Genomic DNA, 26,758 nt, shown 5'->3' with positions numbered 1-26,758 from the left:
TGTGTGTATTTATATATATATAAACACACACAAACACAATATAAAAATAGGATACTACTTATTTCAAGGTAAACATAATTAAAGTTAGAGTATTCACTGTCAATAATAAATCATCATATATATAGTTCACCCTCCACAGAGATAATCATTTTTATCTTAAACATATAAAAGTATTCCACAATGTAGCCAAAAAATGGTATGAAATTTCTTGAAGTCCATGTGATTTAGTACCACAGTTTGGCTTTCTAAGTCAGGCATTATCAACTTGCATTTCCAAAGGAATGACTGTCAACACTATACCAATGAATACAATTTATATAATTTGACATTAATTCTAAGTGTTATAATGATTACAAAGGGTAAACTCTTATGAAGTAACATATGTACTACCCAGCCTGAAAGGCATATATACATTAAAAATGTTCAATATTACTCTACCAAAGCTTGTGTCAGGAATAATACTGCAAATTCAAAGTCAAAACCTTTTGTTTGTACCATTTGCTGTACGATTACAGGTATGAGACTCATCAAAGAGTTCTAGCATTCAAAAGTTATTGCAATAACACCATCCCCCAAAATGAAATGCCTGAAAGTATCTAGTTCAGAATTATACACAAAAATCTAGAAGTGTGCACTGACTGGAATGAAACCCATACACAGTTGAGTTTAATCCCAATTAAAATGAAATGGTTTAATCTTTGTTTTCCCATTATTAAATCAGATGATAATAAAGATCCCACCCAATGAAAAATTCAATGTAGATTCAGTTCATTTTTCTATACACTTTTATATGCATTTGTATAGACATACTATATTTAACTTTTATTAGAATAATATTTTTTAAAAATACTGTTCCTATAAAAATGCCAGATTACATTTTTACTTAATTTGTAAGTCAACTTCAATATAATGTCTACTCTGACACGTTTATAAGATAAAATACTTGAAGTATACCAGAAATAGAAGTTCTCATATGCCATCATTTAGTGATAGGCTTGAATGAAAAACACAGATAAAATTACATTAATAAATTTAGTTTTATTTTCTCGTTAAATTACAGAAAGTTTTAATTCATGGTGCTTTTGCAAAACTGGAGAATTTCTTAATTAAAAAATAATGAATAATCAGGATTGCATTTGAATAATGTATCTTTGTTTAGAGTCACAGATATTTAAGAGAGAAGTTACTTTGAAGAAATCTTATGTACTTGAGAAACCCAAGTGTTTTCTAAAAAAGCCTGTTGGGCCTAAGGTATTTTTCCTGAAGACTTTAGACATTGAAAAACCCAGCTTGCATGGAAATTATGAAATCAATATTATAGAATTCTTAATATATAGTCATACAGCATTGCCTTTGAGCCTGGGAGGTCCATGTCTGTGATACTGTGGCCTTTAACCTCCCCAGAAGCCCTGGTTCAACCTTGGTTCTACCTTAAAAGCTCTCCTAGGGGCACGTGGGTGGCTCAGTGGGTTAAGCATCCAACTTCAGCTAGGGACATGATCTCACAGTTTGTGGGTTTGAGCCCTGCATTGGCTCTGTGCTGACAGCTCAGAACCTGGAGCTTGCTTCAGATTCTGTGTCTCCCTCTCTCTCTGCCCCTCTTCCACTCGTGGTCTGTCTCTCTCTTTCTCAAAAATAGAATAAAAAAAAAACCTCTTCTAAAGCTGTATTGAAATAATTTAAGTGTTGTCTAGAATCAGGCTTGAGGCCCAATAATTGGTGAATAAATAATAATAATAATAATAATAATAATAATAATAATAATTCATTTAATAGAATCCAATTTTCATTGATTTTGTAAAATCAAGTTAAAGTTCTCTTAGATTAATGGCCAAAAGACATACAGAGAAAATTTATAACAGAAGAATTACTTTAGGAAACATTAAAATATCACATTCACTAAGCAAATATAAGCAGAAATCTAGAAAGTGTAATTTTCACTGTTCAATTAACAAAATTGTAACATGCAACACTATGACCAAATATCTCAAATATTACTAGCCTAAATCTATAGTAATAATTATAGAAAATAAAACAGCAATAGCCATTTCTAAACTTAAGTATGATCAGGTGACTTTACCAAATAATTCAACTTCTGGGAAAATTTTAAAATAACAATAAAAGCTTTGAATGGATTTCAAACATTTTAAGTTTGTAGATCACTCAGCATTCATATGAAAACTGCATGCCAAGCAATAGAAAATAAAATATAAGTTTTACTAAAAATGCAAATTTATTATGATTTCAATAATCACATATGCTGCTATTAAATTTAAGTGTCCTATGGAAAATGGCAATGAATTCCAAAAATTGTCATTATGCAAGAAAAGAATCTATTAATTTAGCATTAAATAAGGACTAAATAATAATGAAACTATGTTAGAAGTTATAAATAATAAAATTTCCATTCTTTTTCAAAAATGCTGTTATGTAATAGCTCATTCTTACAACATGGTAGGTTTTCAATTGAACCCTTGAGATATAACACTCTCTGATGCATAGACAATAATTAAAATTTTAATTTGAAAAAGTGTTTTAAATTAGCAAGCTTTATATTTTCAGCAAAACTTTGGAAAATCCTGGAGCAAAGTCCCAATCAAAAATAGCCTGAGTTGTTGCTTTCAAATTTATGATATATATAAATATGGGACCTGGCTCTTGGTATGAAGTTGTTAAATGAAAATATCAGGTCTGTTTAAGAGTTTCTGCAGATGGATGTCCTTTATCTTTGTGCCAGTTTTTGAAATTTCTAGAAGGATACTGCCACAAGTCCTGCATAGAATACAGACCTATGTGTAACTCCAGTGTATTTAAGCTAACCAGAAACATTTTAGGATAGGGCCAGACTTAGTTTTAAGATTATCACAGGTTTAATTTAAGCCAACTAATGCTTTATAGAAGTCTCTGAATACTAGGCGTCTAGTTTTCATGTTCTTTTTCTGAATCAAAAACCCTGTACAGAGATCTAAAAACTGGAACAATAAAGCCCCAGTATCACAGAGCTGGATCTTCATAGCATTCCAACAATTTATAAGTCAAATCTGTTTACCTTCTGTTACAAATAGGACAAAAAATTAGGGGGAAATGGGGAAGACTCTTCAAGTGCTTAAATAGCCATAAGCTTCACAACTTCAAAAAGGTTATTTTGCACTTAAGGATACTTTTATTTCCTATATATGAAAAAAAAAGAAAAAAAAGTATTGAGGGAAAGCATAGTGACATTAGGAAGCTAGTATCAAAATATCCTTAAGGCCTTCTTGAGCTCCCTCTACTGATTTTTAGACAGTTGTTAACCTGACCGAGATGTTTAACAAAACATATATAATTATCAAGCTGTCCAGTCGAGTGCTAGCATTAAGAGCAGTTTTCACAGCTGGACACAGACTTCTACTCCAGACATTATCAATTAAATCGTACTATTTGTGCACAGACAGGAAAACAAACTCAGTGAAAGACTTTCCCCATACTCAGCCCTCAGGAAATGAGAAACAGGACACTTGCTAAAAGAAACAGTCATGGAGGGCATATACTTGAAATCTTTGCTGTCATTTAATTGTAAATATGTAGACGTAAAATACAAAGCATTTCTAGAACTTTTTTCACTTCATTTTTACATTTTTTAGCTCACTTAATTATGACTTCATGAGGAATCTCACCAAAGGAAGTAATTTAGGGAAAACACTGCCACAATTTGTGCAAGTTCTTTCAAGCATTTTTTTTTTTTTGTAAATTCACTAACTTTTGAGACTCTGCCAAAGGATTGAGATGTTGTGCATGTAATTGTTGCATTTATTTCATAAAGTTCTGGGTGTATTTATATCTCATTTATTTTCTTTTGCTCTTTCCTTACATGGTCCCATGATGTCACACTTTTTAATGAACACTGTGGTTTCTCAAGCATGTGCACAAACCCAAAAGGCATACTAAGCATTTCCCTTTCTCTAATAATGCCATAGTGTTTAAGTTAATGACTACTTGACATAAATACCAGCTCAGTGGATCACTGCCTCAAAGGAACATAGATTTTAGAGCACTTAAGCTTTCTATGAAAGGATGTGAAGTTCTGAACAAATAAAGTGTATAATGCACCAAGAGTACAAATGAGTTTTCAGAAATTCGCTTTAAATCCCAGAATTTAGTTTCAATATATGCTCCATATGGTGTATTTGACAGTGGAAAGAAAAGTTAAATAACATATTTCACATATATTGCAGTGCCAAGCAAAGAAGGATGTTAATCTTTATTAACAAGACGACCACAAATAAAAAGAATTTTTTTTTCATGATGGGAGCATTTTGGATTTTGTCAATAATTGGACATTCAGAAATGAAAGAGATATTATTTTAAGAAAACACATACAGATGGCCAACAAGTACATAAAAAGTTGTTCAACATAACTAATCATCAGGGAAATGTAGATCAAAACCATAATGAGATATCACCTCACATCTGTTAGGATGTCTATTATCAAACACAAAGAAACAAACAAAAACCCTGTACACTGTTGGAAGAAAAGTAAAATGGTATAGCCACTATGGAAAACAGTATGGATAGTCCTTAAAAATAAAAAGTAAAAAATAAAATTACCATGTGATGAACTGATCCAACTCTTTCTAGCTATTTATCTAAAAGAACTAAAAGCAGGATCTCAAAGAGATATTTGTGCTCCCACATTCATTGTAGCATTATTCACAGTACCCATAAGTAATGTCAACATCAGAAACTACAGAATGGGGAACAGAGAATGTCAGAGTTGGCACCCAAGGTAACTCCTACCTTAGATACCACTCTTAATCCTCAGTAATCCTTACCTAGTTTACTTTTGATCATGGCACTTATCAATAATAGACATGATCCTCTGTCTACTTTAGTTTGCTGATTGTCTCTCTTTCTGCAGAAAGACTAGAGAGGCAATTTTGTTTCTACCATTCTCACTCAACCCCCAGCAACCAAAAGGGCACCCGAAACACAGTAGCCATTTATCAATATTTATTGAAATAATTATTTTATAATAAATATGGTCTTAATGTTTTTAAGAAAATTATTGTTTATTAAAATTAAAAATTGAATTTATATACAAATTAATCTTTTAGCTTGAAAAATAAATTTTAACGTTTATTTTTGAGAAAGAGACAGACAGACAGAGTTGAGTGGGGGAGGGGCAGAGAGAGAGGCAGACACAGAATCCAAAGCAGGCTCCAGGCTTTGAGCTGTTAGCACAGAGTCTGACACAGGGCTCGAACTCACGGAACTGCGAGATCGTGACCTGATCCGAAGTCGTATGCTTAATGGACTGAGCCACCCAGGCGCCCCTTTTTAGCTTTTGTCAAGCTAAAATTATCTTAATTGTATGTAAACTATAAAAGATATAAGTGCAATAATATTTTGTATAGTAAATGTTAATAAAGTAATTGTCTAAATATTTACCAATCTTTAGACAAGAACAAAATTATTAGTATCATGAATGTGATATTCTTTTGAAAATGACATTCTTTTAAATTTTTTAATGTTTATTTTTAAAAGAGAGACAGAGAGAGTGAGCCTGGGAGGGGCAGAGAGAGGGAGACACAGGATCCAAAGCAGGCTCCAGGCTCTGAGCTGTAAGCACAGACTCGATGCAGGGCTCAAACCCACAAACCATGAGATCATGACCTGAGCCAAAGTCGGACACTTAGCTGACTGACCCACCCAGATGTCCTCTAATTTTTTTTTTATGTTTATTTTGAAGATGACATTCTTTAAAAATGTAAAGTTTTTCTTTAAAAGTGTATAGGAATAAATTTTGTACTCTTCTAAAAGACAAATATAAATATCATTTTCACTTTCTATGTAATTTATATATCATTTGTAGAGCATAATATTAAATATAAGTCCCCGATTTTTATGGAAAGATCCTATGTTGCATAAAATAAGATAATAACAGTAAACCCTTTGTGTGGTTTCAACTTGTCAAAGACCAAAGACTAAATAAATAAATAAATAAATAAAAGATAAACAAAATCTAAAATCTAAAAACATGAACCAATCCATGAGCATACATGTACAAAATCATCGTACCAAAACCAATCCATTAAATATGCACGATGCTACATAATGGAAGTAAATATAAAAAAGAATCAACTTCAATGAGGATTATATAATAATATGTATATGAAGTGATTTTAAACTACAGTGTTTTGCACACATGCAAGGAATTCCTAGGGTTTTCCTTTAAAAAGTGTTTAAGATTAATTAGAAAGAACAACCTAGGGGCGCCTGGGTGGCGCAGTCGGTTAAGCGTCCGACTTCAGCCAGGTCACGATCTCGCGGTCCGTGAGTTCGAGCCCCGCATCAGGCTCTGGGCCGATGGCTTGGAGCCTGGAGCCTGTTTCCGATTCTGTGTCTCCCTCTCTCTCTGTCCCTCCCCCGTTCATGCTCTGTCTCTCTCTGTCCCAAAAATAAATAAATAAACGTTGAAAAAAAAAATTAAAAAAAAAAAAAAAAAAGAAAGAACAACCTAAGACACATTTAAAAAATCCAAAGGCCACACCAGACTGTTCACTGCATAGCTCAGGTCATAAATGCTGGGGATTAGTGGCACAACATCAATGGAGAAATATTCTAAGGTTCAAGTAGAACTTGAGTCAGGTATGGTAGGTAGTATCTTACATGAATCCCAAAGACCCACACTCTTGTATAATCACCTTACCTTGTGGGTAGACATAACCTTTAAATTGCTTTTGACCAATAGAATATGACAAAGGTAATATATTGTTCTTATGGTTACATTATGTTATATGGAAAGGAGAGATTTTAAGATGTAATTAAGGTTCCAAGTCAGTTGACTTTATGTATATCAAAAGAGATTATTCTAGCTGGACCTGACCTAATGAGGTGGGCCACTTTAAAAGTGGATCTTAGGGGCACCTGGTGACTCAATCAGTTGAGCCTCTGACTTTGGCTCAGATGGTGATCTCAAAGCTCCTGAGTTTGAGCCCCACATCCAGCTCTGTGCTGACAGTTCAGAGCCTGGAGTCTGCTTCAGATTCTGTGCCTCCCTCTCTCTCTCTCTGCCCTCCCCCAACTCTCTCTCTCTCTCTCTCTCTCTCTCTCTCTCTCAAAATATAAATAAACATTAAAAATTTTTTAAATTAAAAAAATAAAAGTAGATCTATAGGTCAGAAACTGAAGGAATCAGTGAAATTCTTATCTGGCCTTAAAGAAACAAACTTCCATTAGTTTTAAGCTGAAGAGAAAAGAAAAGAGAAGACAAAAGAAGAAAAGAGGAAGAAAAGAAAAGAGAAGAAAAAGAAAAGAAAGAGAAAAAAAAGAAAAGAAAAAGAAAAAGACTCTCAACAGCCGGTGATCTTGGAGAACAACAAACCTGGGCCTCAAATAAGAGCCCAGCCCTGGCTGAAACCTTGATGTGAGATCCTGAACAGAGGACCCAGATAGTCTGTACCAAGACTTGTGACTTATGGAAACTGTGAGATAATAAATGTTTAAACCACTGAGGTTATGGTAATTTTTATGCAACAATAGAAAACAAATACATACATGTAAAGAAAAATAGACATCTTGGTAATATCCAGGGTGACACTAACATGACATTACTTGCAACAAAAACTAAAGACTCAGAAAAGCACATATGAGCACAATATGCTCTTATACTATGAAAAACTTGGCTGGAATTAGAGGAGTGAGATGTAGGTGGAGATTCTTGAAAAGGCAACAGTCCAGACAGGGTATTGGTTTTCTGTAGAGGGAAGGATCATACTTTATATTTTGATCAATCTCTCTTTTACATATGTGCATTGCACATACGAGAAAATTGAAAATCAGATTGATTGCTTGAAGGTACAGAAACAGTAAGAAGGATCTTAACATCAAGTAGAGAATTGCAACTTGAAAAAGTAAAAATTACAGATCCACTGATGATTTCTGAAGAACACAGTGACATTTAAAAGCTTACTTTAACTGAGAGGAATCTAGAAGAGGTATGAAGTGTGTATCAGGAGAGCATAATGAGGATGATCATGCAGCTGGTTTCAGACACAGTTTGGTTTGAGTCCCAGCTCTGTGGGCAGCATAACTCTTTAAGCTTTGGTCTTTCACTATCTACTATCTATGTCTATGAATAGCATTGTGCATATAAAATATAATACTGCTTATAGAAATTAACATATTGTATGGCATACTATGAATTACCAAAAAATGTACTTGCTAATAACATCACTAATTATTATTACTGCAGGGAAGAAACAAGAATCAGGGAGATCAATGTAGAGAGTGTCAAAATAATTCTGATTGAGATGGGATACTCTAGGTCAAGGTAAAAGTGATACGATGAGGGAATAGAAAACAGAGAATTAGATAAAGGCTATGTTACAAAGGGAGGAATATCAAAACTTGGGGAGTCACTGCATATAGTATAGTAAGAATGATGTAAGTTTAAGACATCTATTAATTTTTCAGACCTTGGTGAATAGAAAAAATGTCATTAACTGACAGGCAAAAAAATTAAGATGGGGGACCATGTGAGGGATGAGATGATGAGTTCATGGAATTTATGCTGTCACCATGAAATCAAAGTTAAAATGTCCAGCAGACCTTTGTAAATACATTAATGGAGTTCAAATCTGGGCCAGAGCTATATATTTGGAAGATCTCTGTGAAGAGAGAATAATTGTAGCTGTTGGAGTGAATGGACTTCCTGCAGGGCTCCACAGAGAATGAGGAACAGTGAGTCAAATGAATAGTATACAAAATGGTGCTGAAATTTCAAGGATTAACAACTTTTATACCAGTCTTCATTCCAAAAGGTAAACGCTGGATATTTCTAACGAATATGTAAAATATTTAATGAAAGCCCTATAATCTTACACTAAAATATTTAATGAAAGCCCTATAATCTTACACTTTTAAGTTAACTTTTCTATAAATCAAACTTTTCTACCTCCTTTGGGATCCATTTAATAAGGACAACCCAAAACTTGGATAATGAGGATTCACTAGGGAATCTGATGCAACTCTGTGGCTCCCCTAGGAACTGTATTATAATTACTGCCACCAGTACTCACCTTTTCTCCTACTCAGTGAGCTTAATGCTATATGAAAATACAGAGCATCAACTAGAGGTCAACATTTCCCTTTGTACCTCAAATAGAATAAATAAACAATGAATGAAGTATTTAATGTTTCCTAAGTGTTCAAGAGCCCATTTTAGGGGCGCCTGGGTGGCGCAGTCGGTTAAGCGTCCGACTTCAACCAGGTCAAGATCTCGCGGTCCGTGAGTTCGAGCCCCGCGTCAGGCTCTGGGTTGATGGCTCGGAGCCTGGAGCCTGTTTCCGATTCTGTGTCTCCCTCTCTCTCTGCCCCTCCCCCGTTCATGCTCTGTCTCTCTCTGTCCCAAAAATAAATAAAAAACGTTAAAAAAAAATAAAAAAAAAAGAGCCCATTTTAGACTACCTATTTTTGTATTGTGTTTCAAAACTAATTTTATTTTGATTACTTTATTTCATCTCACAGACCATTTGAAATATTAGTAGCTAACTAGTTTGAAGGTTTAAACATGACTGTCAGTTGATAGCACAAGTGGTAATTTCAGGAAGTGGCTAAAGTTCAAGATGTATTTGTATTTGATATTCAGTAGGACTTTTTAGAGGGAAAAAAACAAGCAGTATTAGGAAACATTAATTACTCTATTCTACTGTTTCTTATTCTACTTATTGCCTGCTCTTACTCCTATTAATGCTCTATGAGATAGAATAATGTAACATCTTTCTAACATTAAATACAGAGGAAAAGCTTCTTAAAGCTTTTGGTATTGTGCATTCTAAAATGTGTATACTAAAGAATAAATACCACAAAATCATTTAAATATAATTTAATAATTAAGGGAAGACTTGGAGAAAGAGGGCAAAGTAGGCATTCACATTTAGTAAAAGTCTCACAGAAAATGTGTAGTTTTAAATAAGACACACCCAGTTGAATATTTGTCCTAAACAGAGGTGCTGGAAGTGCACAGCATAGCTGCAAAAGGAGTGACCTGGGTTTGATTGTCTAATCCACCTATTCCTGGTTGTGTGAGCACATGCTGGAGAGGTGGACAACTTTCATCCGAGTTTCTGCTTTCTCCTATCTAAAATGAAGGTACCATGAATTTTTTTTCACAGTTATACACATGTTAAATGACTGAGATAAAATGGCCTAACATGAGTAAAACATGTGTACATATATATGTATAAAATATATGTCTACACATATTAACCCTTTGAATGGTATCCTTTTCTGTCTTCTTGTATAAGAAAATCCAGGCTCAAAGACTTTTTGCTCAAATATCAATAGGTAATTTACCATGAGACAGAAGATGTGTTTACTAGAAGCAAATCACTCTCTCTCTTTCTTTGGAAGGATGAATGGGACCCCCTCCTCAATCCTAAATGAGGCAGTTCAGACTCTGGTTGATGTCAGGATCACAGCAATTACTGTAGCTCTGAAAAAGGGGGCACATACCTACAGAGTACATGGGGGCATTTGTCCATTTGTCACATCATGTTAGTAAAAAATCTTTAAGCGTTTTAGAAATTAGAAAAAATAAAGCCTTGATGGTCATTAAAACACTACCTAATGTGTTTTGTGGAAGTGGTCCAATCACAAAAGGCAAATTATTTCCATTTCATCATCATCGTTGGGGAACACAGTTCAGGCTTGTATGTTCTAATTGCTACTGTATATATGTTTTAATTGCTACCTTAGTGCTACTTACACAGAAAAAAACATATCACTAAAGTAAGCTTCTCTTAACTGTCAATGACAATGGTATATTTAAATAAAACTGAATGAAAAAAAGTATTTTCAAATCCTTTGCATTGTGTTTTAGAACTTCTAGCAGTGTTATGAACCAGTGTTACGAGTTGGAATAATATTCTCTGTATTGACATGCAAATGAACTCACTAAGCAACTACTTTGCTTCGGAGATTTACATAATGTGATACTAAAAGCCACATTAAATTAATATTAATTATTTGGTTTTAAAGCAAGAAAGTTCAGAGTTAAGTGGCTCTTCTTCCCACATTTTAACACATCTATGCGTGTAACATTGATATACAAAGAATAAAAATATCTTGGGTATAGGGATCTCCAAACTCTATCCCTTAGAAGTGCATGGCTTATTGCCCAGAGATATAGGAAGTAAACCTGATGTATCTCTTTTAGAGATAGAAACTTTCAAATCCTTATCAGCACTCATATTTTTTTTTCAGAATCAGTGTGGTAATATAAACTCCTCATTATATACACATCCATTCTGCTTCTTATTCCTGGAGAATTTTCATTTCCAATTGTCCCTTCCCTTGCCAATCAGCATGAGAGCTTATGAGTGACATTTTCATGGCAAAAAACTGGTGTGTGCTAAAGCATAACAGCCTAAATAGCAAAAACAATAACAGAATGAACACATTTGCCACTAAAAGTATATATTGTATTTCAGCTTGCTATGTAAATTATTTTTGTATTAAGTAACATTTCTTGAACTTGCATGTTCAAGATCATTCCCATTGCATGTTTATGGTAGAGCCTAATTTACCAATAAATATATATGTATACACACACACACACACACACACACACAACGTACACACATATACACTCATTATATCATGCACTTATACTATTGTTTAACTCCTTCTCTTTAAAAAAACCCATACTAAGACTCATTGAAATTCTGAATTTATCAAAAACACTATCTCATTTACTATAATAATATTAACTTCCTCAATGCCAGGGTGATTAAAGCACAAAGGGACCAATTGTTCTGATGCATGGTGTGATGACCAATTTAATGGGAAAATTAGGATTTTCCACAAGGGACCCTACAGCTCACCTTAACTAGTCTATGCCCAAAGGACACTGGAGGTGTTGAAGCAGAAGATGATTAAGTCTGTTTGGTAAAAGATAATTGGTCACATGGCTGTTGCAATAATGTTAACAACAGGAAGTATTTTTTCTGACCTATTAGTTCCAAAGAATCTTTAGAACTTTATAATACATTAAGTAATAAAATGCCAGAAGTAGATTTGGAGATTTGGAGCAGAACTAATAGAAACATATTATTGAAGGTGTTTTGGTCTCATCGATAAACAAGCATTAAACATGAAAAATTGTCATTATTCAAAGACAATTCTCAATAAACTATTACTTCCATAATCTTTTAAATATAATTTTAAAAGTTACTTTTAAAAAGTCAATTTCCTAAAACTTTTTAGCGTATTTCAGGTTTATTATTACTTTCTTTAATTCTCCATTGTACACGTTAGTAAACAGATTTTAAAAAAGAAAGCAATATATAGCCTTGATAACAGAAAACCCAAATTGTTTCATCTTGGCCTTAAATATAACCAAACATGCATACTTACTTCATCTTATCTGTAAGAAAAAAATCTGCCTAGCAATATCATTTTTAAATTTTTTACTAGATCAATGTGCTTTAAGAAACTGAGAAGCAATTAAGGCAACTAGAGTATGTCATGTGACATATAATTAAATTATTTCAATAATCTTTCTATACACTTTGTAAACTTTATCATCTTGAAGTAAAAAGTTCTGTATATACTTGTAGTACTTATGCAATGAAATGAATTCATTTTTTAGGAGGCTATCTACTGTGGTATTGAATATTCCTTTGAATTTCACATGGACAAGTTGTAACTCCAAAATATGGTCATTTTCTTTGTGAAGCAAAAAATTTATGAAGGGATACCACATTTGACTGTCTTTAATAGGTATCTTCCAATTTGGCAATTTTATTTGTTTACAGTAAGAAACGTATTCTACATCCAAATAGTATACCCTACATGCTAAGTTTGGGTTAATCGTGGTCACCTAATTTTACCTTACTTCAGAACTAATATATAAAAGCTAAATAGGTTTTAAAAAATCAGGAAAAAGGTATCTAATATTTTAAATTTGCAATCTCATCGAATCTGCCTCCTTAGTTTCACAATTTCCAATAGCATATTTTGATTTTAGTATTTAACCATCTCACTGTGACTTCACCTGAAAGAATTTCAGATACTGGTAGTTCAAAGAACTGTTTATACTCAAAGGAAGCCATACATCTTGGAAAACTTTATGCAAAAAGAAGTCAATGAGATACTAAAATACATTTAGGTGAACATAGTGTTTATTTCTGTTATTGCCTTTCAAGTAAGTTATAAGATTACAATATATATTGTTGTTTCCATATGACAAAGAAAAGGAAACTGAAATTAAAAGAAGCCATAATTCTGTTTGAAATTCCATACTTTGAGCATGTATACCCATATAACTAGTTTTAAAAAGAAAATTTTAAAATGTATAGAAGAAAAAAATTATTTCATATTAATTTAAAGGAGGCTGTTTAGTGGGAGCTTCATGGCCCAGTATTTCATATATTCCCTCCTTTGCTTCTCTACCTGCTTAGTCTTGAAAAAATTTTGTATCAATATTTAATGTAAGATCACATGACTGACAGGAATCCTATAAAGAACAATCTTCTTGGGGTAAAACATGAGAACAACTTAAGGGGATTTATATTTAACCTCTAGTGTTTGCAATAATATTCATTTCTTGCAACAATCACTCTGATGTAGTAGTGTGCTGTAAATAAAATGAAAAATCTCTATGCAGAAAAATTATTTCAAATAATTAACTTTAAAGCTAAAGTTCATACTGGTAAGTGTAATGCCACTAGAAAAGAAATGTTTACTGTAATTAAAAATATACAAATATATAAAGTTAACTTAGTATACTCTTTATTTGCTGAAAAACATAGCCCTGGTCAGTTGAATGATACTTAGTAAGTCTGAAACAGCTTATATTTTACACATTCCTATTAAGATAGGATGTCTAGTTGCAATCTTTCCCTGGAATGTAAACCCTCCCCTCTCTGTTTTTCCAGCCATCCTTTATCCTTAATCTAATGTCACTAAAAGAGATAAATGAAAAATCATAATTCTACTTATCAGATAAACAATATGCCTTACATATAAAGTCATGAATAGTGATAACAAATACACAGAGCACGAGTTAACTTCTATCATTTAAATATTGTTCACTATAAGAAGTACTGTTCAGTGGTTTTCTGTACTGAATTCTTTCTTCATACCCACTCAAAACACACTACCAATTGACAAAAGGAACACAGCTTCAAAAGAAAATCTCCTAAGTAGAGAAAAGCTCTCTGTTAAACATGCAAGAGGTTAAACATTTCTGAAATAGCGAGACATTTTCTCAGCCCACGCTTCCCAGTTCCATTCAATTACCAACAGCAGTAGCGACTATAATACAAGCTAATACTGTATTATTAAATCAGAGCTTCCCATTTACATCCACCTCTAACCTGAGGGGGTGGGGAGGGGATGACATTTACTATTCAATAGCAGGACAAACAGCCCCCAACTTGGAAATACACATGACCTTGGGGTGCAGAATTCTCAGAGACTGAGTTTCACAAGTTTTATTTGGATCTACTGCATAACAACACATCTAAATGAACCCAGCAGGATATGAATGCTCTTATCCTTACCACCTCCCCTCCAAAAATGTTAAGAGAGCTCTGTACTTTGCAGTCTATGCTGTAGATACCAGAGGTAATATTGATTAATCAGAGATTAGTTCACTCAAATATTTCTTCAAGATTGCATTTGCTTTAAACAACTTGTTGGTTGATTTATTTACTGCAATTTACTAACATATTTGGGGCTTGCATTGAATGGTTCTTGTTTCTTGAGCCATGCTGGAAGTGTTGCTCTACAAATATTTATATTTATAAAGCAGAATGTAACCTGATGACATTAACTTCGCAAAAAAACCCAAACCCTCAACTTCCCCTGTAGAATTCAGTGCTTAATCACCAATAGATGTGTTTGTAATAAAAATAATAATAGTAATTATTAAGATAATTGTTGCAATCATTGCCAAAAGTCCTGTTTCAGATTAGAAAAATCATAACTTGCTTTTAAATTTTTGTATGGCACTCTGCATTCCTCCCCCCTTTGTAATAATTTATAACATATTCTTTATCTTACCTTATTTTAAGAGTCAAAAAGTCTCCCAGAAAGATTCTTAAATGGTGTAGGTATATAAATCACAGTAATAATAATAGTTTAAAAAAAACCTAAAAGATTGTTTTAGCTGGGAAAAGAGGAAAATAGTTTGGTCTAAAACTATAGAAATCTCCAAAGTCACGCTTGAATGGGCGCCCAGGTGGCAAACAGAGGACTCTCTCCCACGTCCGTCCGATAGCACACTCCTTTGTCAAGTTGATATGGTCCTGCTGGTGAAGCGGGTCCCGCAGGGCACAGAGAGTGCAAGAGGGCGTTGCCTCGAGGTGCTGAAGCACCCCGTCCGCTCGCGTCCCAGGTTCAGCACCGACAGCACAGTGGACAGCACCAGCTCCTCTCACCTCCAGTTTGTCTCAGTCACTGAACCAGGCTGATTCTCGCGCCTCCTCCCACAGCAAAAGCTGCTGCCACTCAACCCGGGCGTGCCCCGCCCCCATCATCTGACGTAACTATTTTGCATATCAACTCCCTGAGAGGTGCGGGGCCGCCCCTTTGACTGGGCTTCTGGTAGGGTCAGTTGAGGCAATCGAGGCGACAAAATCCAGGCTTATGACCAACGTGGACTTCATTGGACTTCACAATCCATTCACCACCGGTCCTGAAGAAACTAAACGCTTTTGGCGTGGCATGAGCTTTTGCCTTCGCTGGGACTGCCGTTTCTGTGCGCTCTAAAGATCGCTGCTGGCACAGCTCTGGCAGGAAGAAGGGGCGGAGGGTGGGGGCAGTGGAGCACTGGGAGGAGAGGCTGGGGAGGCGGGTGGAGAAGGGACTAGGGAATAGAATGAATCCATCCAACCACTCCAAATAATGTCCCCGCTCCTTTTGATCTTCCTAGCCAAACTTTCCTCCTGCTCCCTACCATTTGTTTACTGGAAAGGATGTGTCTGGTGTTCTGTTCCCTTTCCTCGGTTCAGGGAGCTGCTAGAGGGAGTCGCTGCAGCAGAAACTTGTTTAGGAGAAAAAAATTGCACTGAGCACTGGGAGAAAATGTGAAAGCTGGCAATGCTTATCATCATTCGTAAACAGAATCTTTTCTTATTTTTTATGTTAATGATGCATAGCATATATCAGAATTCATGTTTTCTTATAGAATCTACAGAATCTTCCCTCTTCGTTCTTATGATTTGAATACATCGTCAAGCTATGTGAAGTTGGAAATTCCAGGGTTAAAAAAAATTAATAATGAAAAAAGTGAAAGTTCTCAGCTTCAACTTCCACTGCCAAAATACTGAAGGTTATGTAATATTTATTATGTCTAATATATCAATTGTTCTCTGAAAGATGGGGTATGCTGGAAGCATTTCATAGCCTTTAGCAATTCTCTCACTATATGTGATGTTTCTTGTTCCAGTGAGGCTCTGAGGGCCTTGACAGCAAGAGAAAGGGCTGCCATGCCAGATTTCTGACTGCTTAAACTTGTAAACAAATACTTTTAGTGAACTGGAGCAATCAATCTCCTAGAAAGATCATTATTCACATACTGTCCACATGTCCCACCTACAGCCAGCAGGACTTACTTGTACAAAGAAATGGGCAACTAAATATTTTCATAAACAAAGTCATTTATTCAAGAAATTTCTTAGCATGCAATACATTGTTTTCCATAAAAATGCATATATCCTGATATTCCTGGAGTGTAATATTATTCTGCACTGGACCCGCTCAGGAATGTTTGTAGGGAATCTGATGAAATGAGTATACTTCTTTATTTTCCTAACAAGAAACATAATAAATTTGATTTTCTGCAAAATTTAAGAAATTATTTGAGGAAACACATTTATTTTGTGGGCAGATATACCCAAATCCTTTCCTGAAAGTTAGTTAGCAAGATTGAGGGGAAAAAAATGATAATTTTTCTTCGGAGGGAACTTTCTTTTTTCTGCTTTTGAATAAACTTTCCTTTCCAGCTTTATTAAAGAATTTGTCTATTCCTTTCCTAAATATCCAATTCCCTTGGAATATCCCGCAACATATCTAGACCATCCCAGGTAATCTGCATTGTTTTATTTTCCTCTGACATCTATTGATTTTATGTAAGTATATAAATAACTAGTGCAATGCCTTTTTGCACTGCTCATTACATGCGCGCGCGCACGCGCACACACACACTTTTTGCACTGCTCATTACATGAGCGCGCGCGCGCGCACACACACACACACACACACACACACACACATTCTAATAGTGTTTCAGTTACCAAAGTGATTTTATAATGGTTTCAGATACCATGGTAAGGCCTAAAGGATGACATTTGGGGCAGATGGGTACTCTATATTACAAGTACAATGAAGCCAACTGAATATCCTGTACTTAGGCTGATCAAAGCACACATGTTATGCTTCTTTTAGAAATGTCACATGGCATATTTTGGTCTGCTTCATGCCAACATGCCAAAATGGCAGAGAAAACTTAAAAAGTCCACTGTGAAAATATATAGAGTGCATTATTAAAAATCCTTACAAAATTCCACCAAACTGTGTCATATGCTGTTTAATAGACATTATTTTTCACTTCACTTCAGTCGTCATATTGTTTGGGGCTATGAATTACATTAACGCAGGCATAATATTATTCAACAGCCTAAGGGGATAATTGCTTCAAATGTTTCAAATAAGGGGGAGGGAGAAATCATTTTCTCATTGTGGGGAGTGGGAGAGAAAGAAAGAAAGAAAGAAAGAAAGAAAGAAAGAAAGAAAGAAAGAAAGGAAGGAAGGAAGGAAGGAAGAAAGAAAGAGAAGAGAAGAAATAGAACTATTTTGGTACGCATGCACAAAGAGGCATACATACAGAAAAGTACTGGAAGGACTGAACCCTCCTCAGAGATTCTAAGTTTTTTTTCCGACTTAAATTAGCTGTGTGACCAAGATCAAGATATTTAAACTCTTTCATCATACTCCTCATTTGTAAAATTTGAGGATTTTATTGCACTAAATTGTCTCTAAAGTTCCTTACATATCTGTCATTCTATGACTCTACAGTAGAATTTTAAAACTTCATGAATTACTATATTATAATGATATTGTGATAGAATTCAAGATCTTAAGAGCCCTCCCCTCAGGTGGGATAAATTGGCATCTGGTTACTAAGACTGTGAAAATGGTACCTTAGGGTAATTAGTTTGGGAGGCGTGCAAAAAAGATGAGTGACTAGAACAAAAGATGAGGCTAAGTAAGAGAGGTCAAAAAACTACATTTTACCTACCCAAGATGAAATTAAGAGAGGGTTGAATGGGTCTGATAAAGTAGTAATTTATTTTTATATAAACAATATTATAATATCCTCACATATAGTCATACAAGTAATTACTGTTCAGGATGTTTAAAATAGTTGTAAAGCAACAATAAAATCTAATGCATGCAAAAAGTCATTAGATGGAGTTTTAGTTATAAATTGTCATGGGAAAGATGACTAAAATATTAAGTAAATATGAACAAGGAAAACATCTTTAAAGCTGAATGACCAACATGTACTTAAGGATTTTAATTTAGGTAATTTACATGAACATATTAAAATGTAATACACAGAAATTATGAAGCTCATTGTGTTGTTGCTTTGTGCATGTGTATTTATACTTGTACAAAAGAATTACCTTTTAATCATATTGCTTTTTGGTTCTCTATGTTTGGACTCCTGTAGTGTCATCAAATTTTACAAGCTCCTTTTCAAATTATAATTATTCCAATGTATTTGTAGCATATTAGAATTATAAATACTCTAAAGATAATAACAATGTATGCTTTCTTAATTTTTACTTTTTAATCTATTATGAGAAGCTTTCCTGTGAATTAAGAACATGTTTATTTTGAAAAGCCAAGATTCACTACTTTTTGCTGGGTAATTTTCATTCTTAATTTTGGAGAATCAAAATAATAAAGCAAATCTGGTTTAAAAAAAAAATCAGAGCCACAAAGGCCAAGCACTTCCTTAATTAAAAAGAGCAAGAAAATTACAACATAATCACAAAATGTATCTATCTTAGAGATTTTAACTCCCTTGCAATGTGAGCTTCCATGATTGTGCTTTCACTTAATACATTATATGCACATAGTTTTTAAAGCATGAAATCTGCATTCAACAATTAGTTCTTATGATAAAATAATTCCTGAAATTTATTTTATGCTCTTGGTTTTGGGCTTTTTAACAGCAATTACAAGTGCCAGGTATGCAATGATTTACAACATTATTTGGATATTTGACACTTGAAAATATATTTTTCTTCCCTGACTTCTATTGTTGTTTTTCTTCCTACTTCCATTATTTCCTTCCCTTCCTCCTTTCTATGCTTTACTCTCTTAAGACCTTTCTCTCTCTCTCTACCTATCCTTTATGTTAACATTCTATTAATAAAAATTTATTAGTGATCTGTCTGTTGTGTTATAGGATATTTAAATACAGTATTGTATTATTGAATGAAGTGTTGATACGATATGTTTATATTTAAATTTCTTAGCTACTGCAGTATTTCAACCTTGTACCAATTTTATGTGTATGCGGGTGGGGGGTGAGGGGAGAATGCACTGAAGAGGAAAATATGTTTTCTTTAAAATATGTGAATAAGGTTTAAGATATAAGAACCAAAACTTCAATTCTAATATATAAAGCTACAGACTGAAGAACAGTATTGAATTAAGCACACGTGCAAGAGCGTTTTTAACCTAAGCAGTATTTGCAATCAACTACATAGCTTTCATGTGATTATGTTAGCTTAATTTTAATATTTTCAATATATGTTGCAAATTCAGATTATGTTTATTTTGTGTCTACCTTGTCTATTCGAGTTCAGGCATTGTATTTGTTTCACATAAGAGATTGTTACGTATATGATGAATAATAAAAAAGTTAGTTCTTTTCATATTAGTATTTAATACACAGGGAGACACACTAAGACTATTTCTGTAATTTTTAATCATGAACCTATCATCAAAATGGTACATTTCATAAAAGATTAGAGATTGCTTTTCAGAAATACCATGCTAAAACCTGGGATAGAATTCTTTATCCCTTAAATTCTCAGATCAATGCATGTATGAACTCTTTAATTCCCACTATGTAAATGGGTTTTTCAAATTCCACAAGAACTTCAGCAAATGTATAATATGAATGGAAGTTATTGGTTCAAAAAACTAGTTGATGTTAATCTGTATTGAGGTCATATTAAATAGAGAAAGACTAGAACATGTTTCAAGAAATGTTGCCTCACTAGAAAGCTAAAATCTACAGCATTTAACAGCAATCTAGGTTAGATTTTAAGCAACAGATTTGTTCATTATCATCAGCAATCTGGAGCTTATCATCTACAATTACCATCAATAATGTGGCTCAAGTAAAATCCTGAATTTAAATTCAGGATTAAGTACCAATGGGCCACTCAAAGGATCACTGTAGAGTACAATGAATGGTATGTACTATGGAAAGTGTGGAAAGACCTGTGAAGCTATTATTTTTCTTATGATAAACATGGATCCTTAACTTGATAAGTTTTATCTTCTAAATTGGAGGGAAAAAGTAAAGCTGCCTCTTTATATAAACATATCAAGGGAAATGAACCTTAATAGATGGATTTACCAGACTCATGTTTGTGTTACCTACTCTAGTTTTCCAGTTTTCATGTACAGTACTTTTATTTTCCTTATCTAATAGCTCTTTTGAGACATACTCTCTCTGACTTCCAAGTAATACCACTATGAATTTCCCCCAGAGCTATATTTTGTCTTTCTTGTTTGGCTTGGTAAAGACTATTTACTTTTTCTGCGCTAGTCTGAAAACAATGGGAATAACTTTTCTATAAGAACCATCATCTACCCATATGTCCATGCATAGAATTCTCAGGCTCACATGGTTGGCATCAAAACGTGTTGTTTTATAAAAGCGAGTACCAAACGAAATGAAGAATTAAGAAAATACTTTTATAATAAATGTAATTGAATAAATTAAATATTGTTTTTATATTGCCATATGTCTATACAATTTGGGATAGTTTCATTAAGATGGAAGATATTGGGGCAGGTGAGTGGCTCAGTTGGTTAAGTGTCTGACTTTGGCTCAGGTCACGATCTTATGGTTTGTGAGTTCGAGCCCCACGTTGGGCTCTGTGCTGACAGTTTAGAGCCTGGAACCTGTTTCAGATTCTGTGTCTCCCTCTCTCTCTGCCCCTTCCCTGCTCATGATCTGTCTCTCCCTGTCTCAAAAATAAATAAACATTAAAAAACAAGAAGAAGAAGAAGAAGAAGGTGGCAGATACGAACATAAGCCTAGAAGAAAATAATTTAGTCATTGGCTTAGTAGGAAAAAAATTTTTGGAGTAATTTTTTATAAACTAAAAGTGGAGAGAAAATAACATAGTTCTATTTTTCAAGATTTATATAATAATCTTGGTAATCTTCATAAACTTAAATGTTAAAAGTGGAGGTAGAGAACTATAATTAAAATACCTTTCATTAATAGATTCAATGCACACTCTGCTAATAGCAGTGTTATAGAAAATAATAGAAATTGTAGTAAAATCTGAAAAATCCAAATGTATCCATTAATTCATTTGAGCAAATGCTTTACAACTCAACCTAATCTTCTATGATTAAATTAACCAGAGAGTTATAGTTACACCCTATAGTGCGGGGTGCATTTATTGAAATTAGAAATCATTAATCTAAGTGGATCAGATATATCCCTGCCTTCACTGTAGTTTTAAAAGCAATTCTGGAAAAGTCTCCTTTTCTTTCCTTTATTATTTTAATAATCAGTGTTTGGGGCAGGTAATTTGGAATTTGCTAATCTTAAGACTTGAGGATCTAAAAATACTGTACCATTTTACAAGTGTAATGAAAATTGAACTATGAAAATAAAGCGTAAGACTTACTGATTCTCAAAAACATGATTTTAATTCTTAGAGTTCCTGTGTTTAAGAGATCTCTTAGGGCATCTATTGGCCAATGTTAGTATTACATATGAGAATTATACAGCAGCATGAACCCTAGAGTTCTATGTATCAAAATAATGATTTAAATGCATGCTGATTAAGAATTTATGATGGAAATCTTTAATGTTTATTGTTGGATTTAAAGTGTCGTGCAAATACATGAAAACTAATATGGTATGGGAGTTAGACTTATAAAACTTTTGTAAAAACTATTTGCATTTCAATATTTTCAAAATTTATTTTAATTGTCTCTTAGAATCTGTATGTCACTGGATTAGCTTCCTTTAGTATTTTATTTACACTTCTGAATATTTTAAGAGTGTCAATAATTATCTTTTCAAATTTCAAAAGGAGCACACATAGCAACATATTTTATATTGTTCTTTGAGAGCAGAACATAAAAGGATATTGAGAATATGGCTGTTAAGTCTCCAGTTCAAAAAGATTATAATATGTAGTTAGTGGAGATGATATGTTTATTTGGCCAGATGGACAAGTAATTTGCCCAAACAGCTACTTCCTACACATTAGGTACAGTGAGAAAGGATGGAAAAGGATCTAGATCTTAAGGTCTAGCATCTGTGTGTGTGTGTATGTATTTAGTATATAATACAAATACATTATTGGGGCACCTGGGTGACTTAGTCAGTTGAGCATCCAACTTCAGCTCAGATTATGATCTCAGAGTTGGTGGGTTCGAGCCCTGCATCCACCTCTGCACTGACAGCTCAGAGCCTGGAGCCTGTTTCAGATTCTGTGTCTCCCTCTCTGACCCCATCCCTGCTTGTGCTCTGTCTCTCTTTATCTCTCAAAATTAAATAAACATTAAAAAAATTATAATATAAATATATATGTATTAAATAATACATAAAATAAGCAATGAACCACAAAAATCTAACCCAAAAAACAGAGCACACTTTACACACTGTATGTTAGCCAACTGACAATAAATTATATTTAAAAAATAAATAATATAAAAATTAATAATGTCATAATTAAAACTAAAATACATAAGATAGAAATAAAAAATATTAAGAAGCATATATAAAATTTCACAGGTAAAAATGAGTCAAAAGCCACAAGTAAAAAGTGATAAATCCTGAAAGAGAAGTAGAGTTTGGTGAAGTGAGCAATTACTACTGATTTTTTTTGTTCTTTTTAGACTTTCTTGTATATAAGATCCTTCCAGAACATATGGGCCAAAGCAGCTGTCTCAGTTTGTTCCCAAGAATGGTACTAGCACTGTCTGGGAAAAAAAAAAAAATATGCTGAGGACCAAACAGAGATGTATACACGTTACTTTTATTGAAGTTTCACTCCACTGATGTGTTTCTGCTATTTATTTATATTATATAGAAATTATTTGAATTCAAACAGTAAACACTGTCACAAAAGAACCTTGAAAACAAGTCTACCTAACAGATCAGGATTTTACAATATACTTCTTGTGTATTCATTAACGCTGCTCACTTCATAAAGCCAACTTCCCTCCTGTGAATGTGTTTGAATCACATTTTGTGGTCTCCAGTGGTTGAATGGAACCACGTGCCCACTTCTGTAGGAAGGATTATGAGTAGAAGTGACACATGTCACTTCTGGGACGAGAATTTAGCAAAATCCCGCAGAGCGCCTTTTTCTCTGTCAAAGAAATTGACAACATTTGAGATAAGTGGCTGCTCAGTTAGCCTGGATTCCCCAGGGACAACCCTGAACAGAGAAGCCTGTGCTGACTGTGATGGTTAGTTTTGTGTCACCTTGACTGGGTTAAAGATGCCCAGGTAGCTGGTGAAACATTACATCTGGGTGTGTCTGTGAGGGTGTTTCCAGAAGAGATTAGCATTTGAACTGGTAGCCTCAGCAAAGATCTCCCTTACCAATGTGCTTGGGCATCATCCAATCCACCGATGGCATCAATAGAACAAAATGAAGGAGGAAGGGCAAACTCACTCTGTTTGAGCTGGGATATCCACCTTCTGCCTTCAGCCCATCCCGCTTTGGAACTCAGATCAGGACTTACACCATTGTCCTCTCTACAACATCCCAATTCTCAAACTTTTGTACTCAAAGTAAATTATGCCAACAGCTTTCCTTGTTCTCTAACTTGCAGACAACAGGTCATGAGACTTCTTGGTCTCCATAGTTGTGTGATCCAGTTCCTATATAAATTATCTATCTATCTATCTATCTATCTATCTATCTATCTACATATCTATCATCTATCAATCATCCATGTATTTATCAATCTATCTATTTACCTATTTATCTAAATTCTATTGGTTCTGTTTCTCTGGAGAACCCTGATTAATATACACTGAACCATGATGGGCTTGAAACATGAGCAAGAAATAAACCTTGGTTATTTTAGGCTACTGAAATTTAAAGTGCGTCTTAGGCTTCTGATATTTGAGGTTTGTTTGTCTGTTATAACACATAAATAGCTTAAACTAATTGGTAAATAACAGTAGTTGAGTTGATTTTAAAATAGTTATATATGCATCAATCCCTCACAACATCCTAGTTACACATGAACCGACCTCTCTAGGTTCCTATATGAAAAATGTAACTGATCTCTTGAGATATATAGGCTTATTTATGCCCTAGGTTTCATATTTATCTGGAATCAAATAAAACAAATCTCATCCTCTTACTATCCATCCTAAAATAAGGTTAGGCTGGGTTAGTAAAATAAAGTAACCCTGTACTGACCTGAACTAAGTTTCTATCATTCTGACCTAGATGCATTATTCTAGAGCTAATTATTTGGCTTCTATTCTACACTGCATAATGGCTCACTATCTTTCAGTTAGGATTTAGTTTCCACCTACCCATTTTTGTCCAAAATAAGAACCAAGCCTCTTCTTTGGTGGTAATTTCCAAGTATCTCTTCAATTACCCATTCAACAAACAGAAATCTGTTTTCTACTCTGAAACAAATATGCTGGGAGTTAGAGATACAAAAAATAATATGCAATGCCCATCCAAGCCATTGCTTTATGGTGTACCAAGTATTAAAATAGGGTAATGTGCCTAGAATCATCCCAGTCCAGTGTAAGCCTTATAGGTATTTCTACTGGGGATCAAAGTTCTGCCTTTAAAATTCATTCAGAAGGATTGGCTGGCACTTCCCAGGGACATTGTTCACAGATATAAAATGACTGATCTATAGATTTCAAAGTATTGCTTGCCTATGTTCTCTATATCAATATTCCACCTACCTAACTAAACAACAGCTAGTAAAATGAATATTATCCTATACCTAGAATTGATGGTGAATTACTTGTTCCTTTGACTACTGTGACTTGACCAAATGGCTCAATTACAGCATTTAAGCGCCCTTGCTTTTTGAAGCTAGTGAGCTTGTCTAGTTTTGTCCAGTCCCCCTATTTCCTTCCCAGACTCATACTTGTCCTAAATTGTTACAACGAAACTAACTACTTCATATATGTCTAAAAAAATTCATCTAGAATACTAAGAAAATTTATGGAGAAGAAAACTAGCATTAAATGAAAAAATACTTGGTTTCAAACACTGCTAGGACCTTCAAATTTGTTATTTCTTTTATGACTTACTATAACGCTCTGAGTTTATTATTATAATCACTGATTTACCACTGACTGCAGAGAAGTAAAGTCATTTGTCCATTGTTGAAGATTAAGTTAGTGAAACACACCAGAATTAATCTAAGTATAATGCAGAAAATCTTTCCACTTTATCACCATAGTATATCTCCACAACCCTTAGTATTTCAAAATTGTTTTTCTGAGGTGTGATAAAAATAGTTAGGGGGAAACCACTTATATTTGGAGAAATAGAGAATTCCTTCACAGGTAAGGAAAAGGTATTCCAGGAAGAGAAGGAAAGTGCAAAAAACAAAACAAAACAAAACAAAACAAAACGGGCGGGGGGTGGACACAAAAATCGGAGCTTGTTGTTTTGTTTTATGGCTTATAAAATAATCAAGTCTAGAAAAGCATGGGGTGCATAAGGGTCATGGAAGGGCATCAAATGAGACAAGAAGAGTTACTTTTTAAAAGTTGTATCCGGGGTGCCTGGGTGGCTCAGTCGGTTGGGTGTCTGACTTCAGCTTGGGTCATGATCTCACAGTTTGTGAGTTCAAGCCCTGCTTCGGGCTCTGGGCTGACAGATGGAGCCTGGAGCCTGCTTCGGATTCTGTGTCTCCTTCTCTCTCTGCCCCTCCCATGCCAATGCTCTGTGTCTCAATAATAAACATTTAAAAATTTTTTTAAAAGTTGTATCAAATTATTATCTATGCTCTCTCCTCTTCCACTTAATTCTCCAAATACTTCCATCTTTACTGTGTGTTCTCCCCATAGTCTTTGGAAATTGCTCTGATCAGGATCAAAATAATCCACTTTCCAACAAATTTCAAAGATACTTTTCCTGTCCTGAACTCTCAGAATCATTTAACACTGTTGACCATGCCTGCATTGGAAGACATTCTTTATTTGGCTGCTGTGACACTACACCCTGTTGTTTTGAAGAAATTGCCTGATAATTTTCAGTTTTGCCTCTTTTCTCTTTCTTTGCTTTCCTTCTCAAGTTGTATCCTTCCTCTTGCCTTCTCTCCCTCACTGCCTCCCTCCCTCTCCCCTCCTTTTGTCCTTTTGATTCCTCCTCCTCTGCCATTCTGAAATGTTTCTCAGGAATCAAATCCTACTCTTGTCAATTATTATTCTACATGTTGTCTGGAAATTCTCTTCCACTCTTTCCACAACCCTCTACATTTTGCTGACCTG

At 34.3% G+C, this 26,758-nt stretch overlaps 1 protein-coding gene across 3 annotated transcripts in view; it reads right to left on the bottom strand.

Moving 5' to 3' along the window:
* Nucleotides 1–15,755, bottom strand: part of FSTL5 (follistatin like 5) — a 789,672-nt gene extending 773,917 nt beyond the window's left edge. For all 3 annotated transcript variants that reach the window (XM_058720999.1, XM_058721001.1, XM_058721000.1), the window contains exon 1: nucleotides 15,049–15,755. The gene's annotated coding sequence lies outside the window, so the exon portion shown is untranslated. The remainder of the gene's footprint in view (nucleotides 1–15,048) is intronic.
* Between the last annotated feature and the right edge of the window lie 11,003 nt (nucleotides 15,756–26,758).

The sequence above is a fragment of the Neofelis nebulosa genome, chromosome 3 (assembly GCF_028018385.1).
Source record: "Neofelis nebulosa isolate mNeoNeb1 chromosome 3, mNeoNeb1.pri, whole genome shotgun sequence".
Classification (NCBI taxonomy): domain Eukaryota; kingdom Metazoa; phylum Chordata; class Mammalia; order Carnivora; family Felidae; genus Neofelis; species Neofelis nebulosa.
The sequence above is the reverse complement of the archived record's forward strand: the minus strand, read 5'-3'. Positions and strand labels throughout refer to the sequence as shown.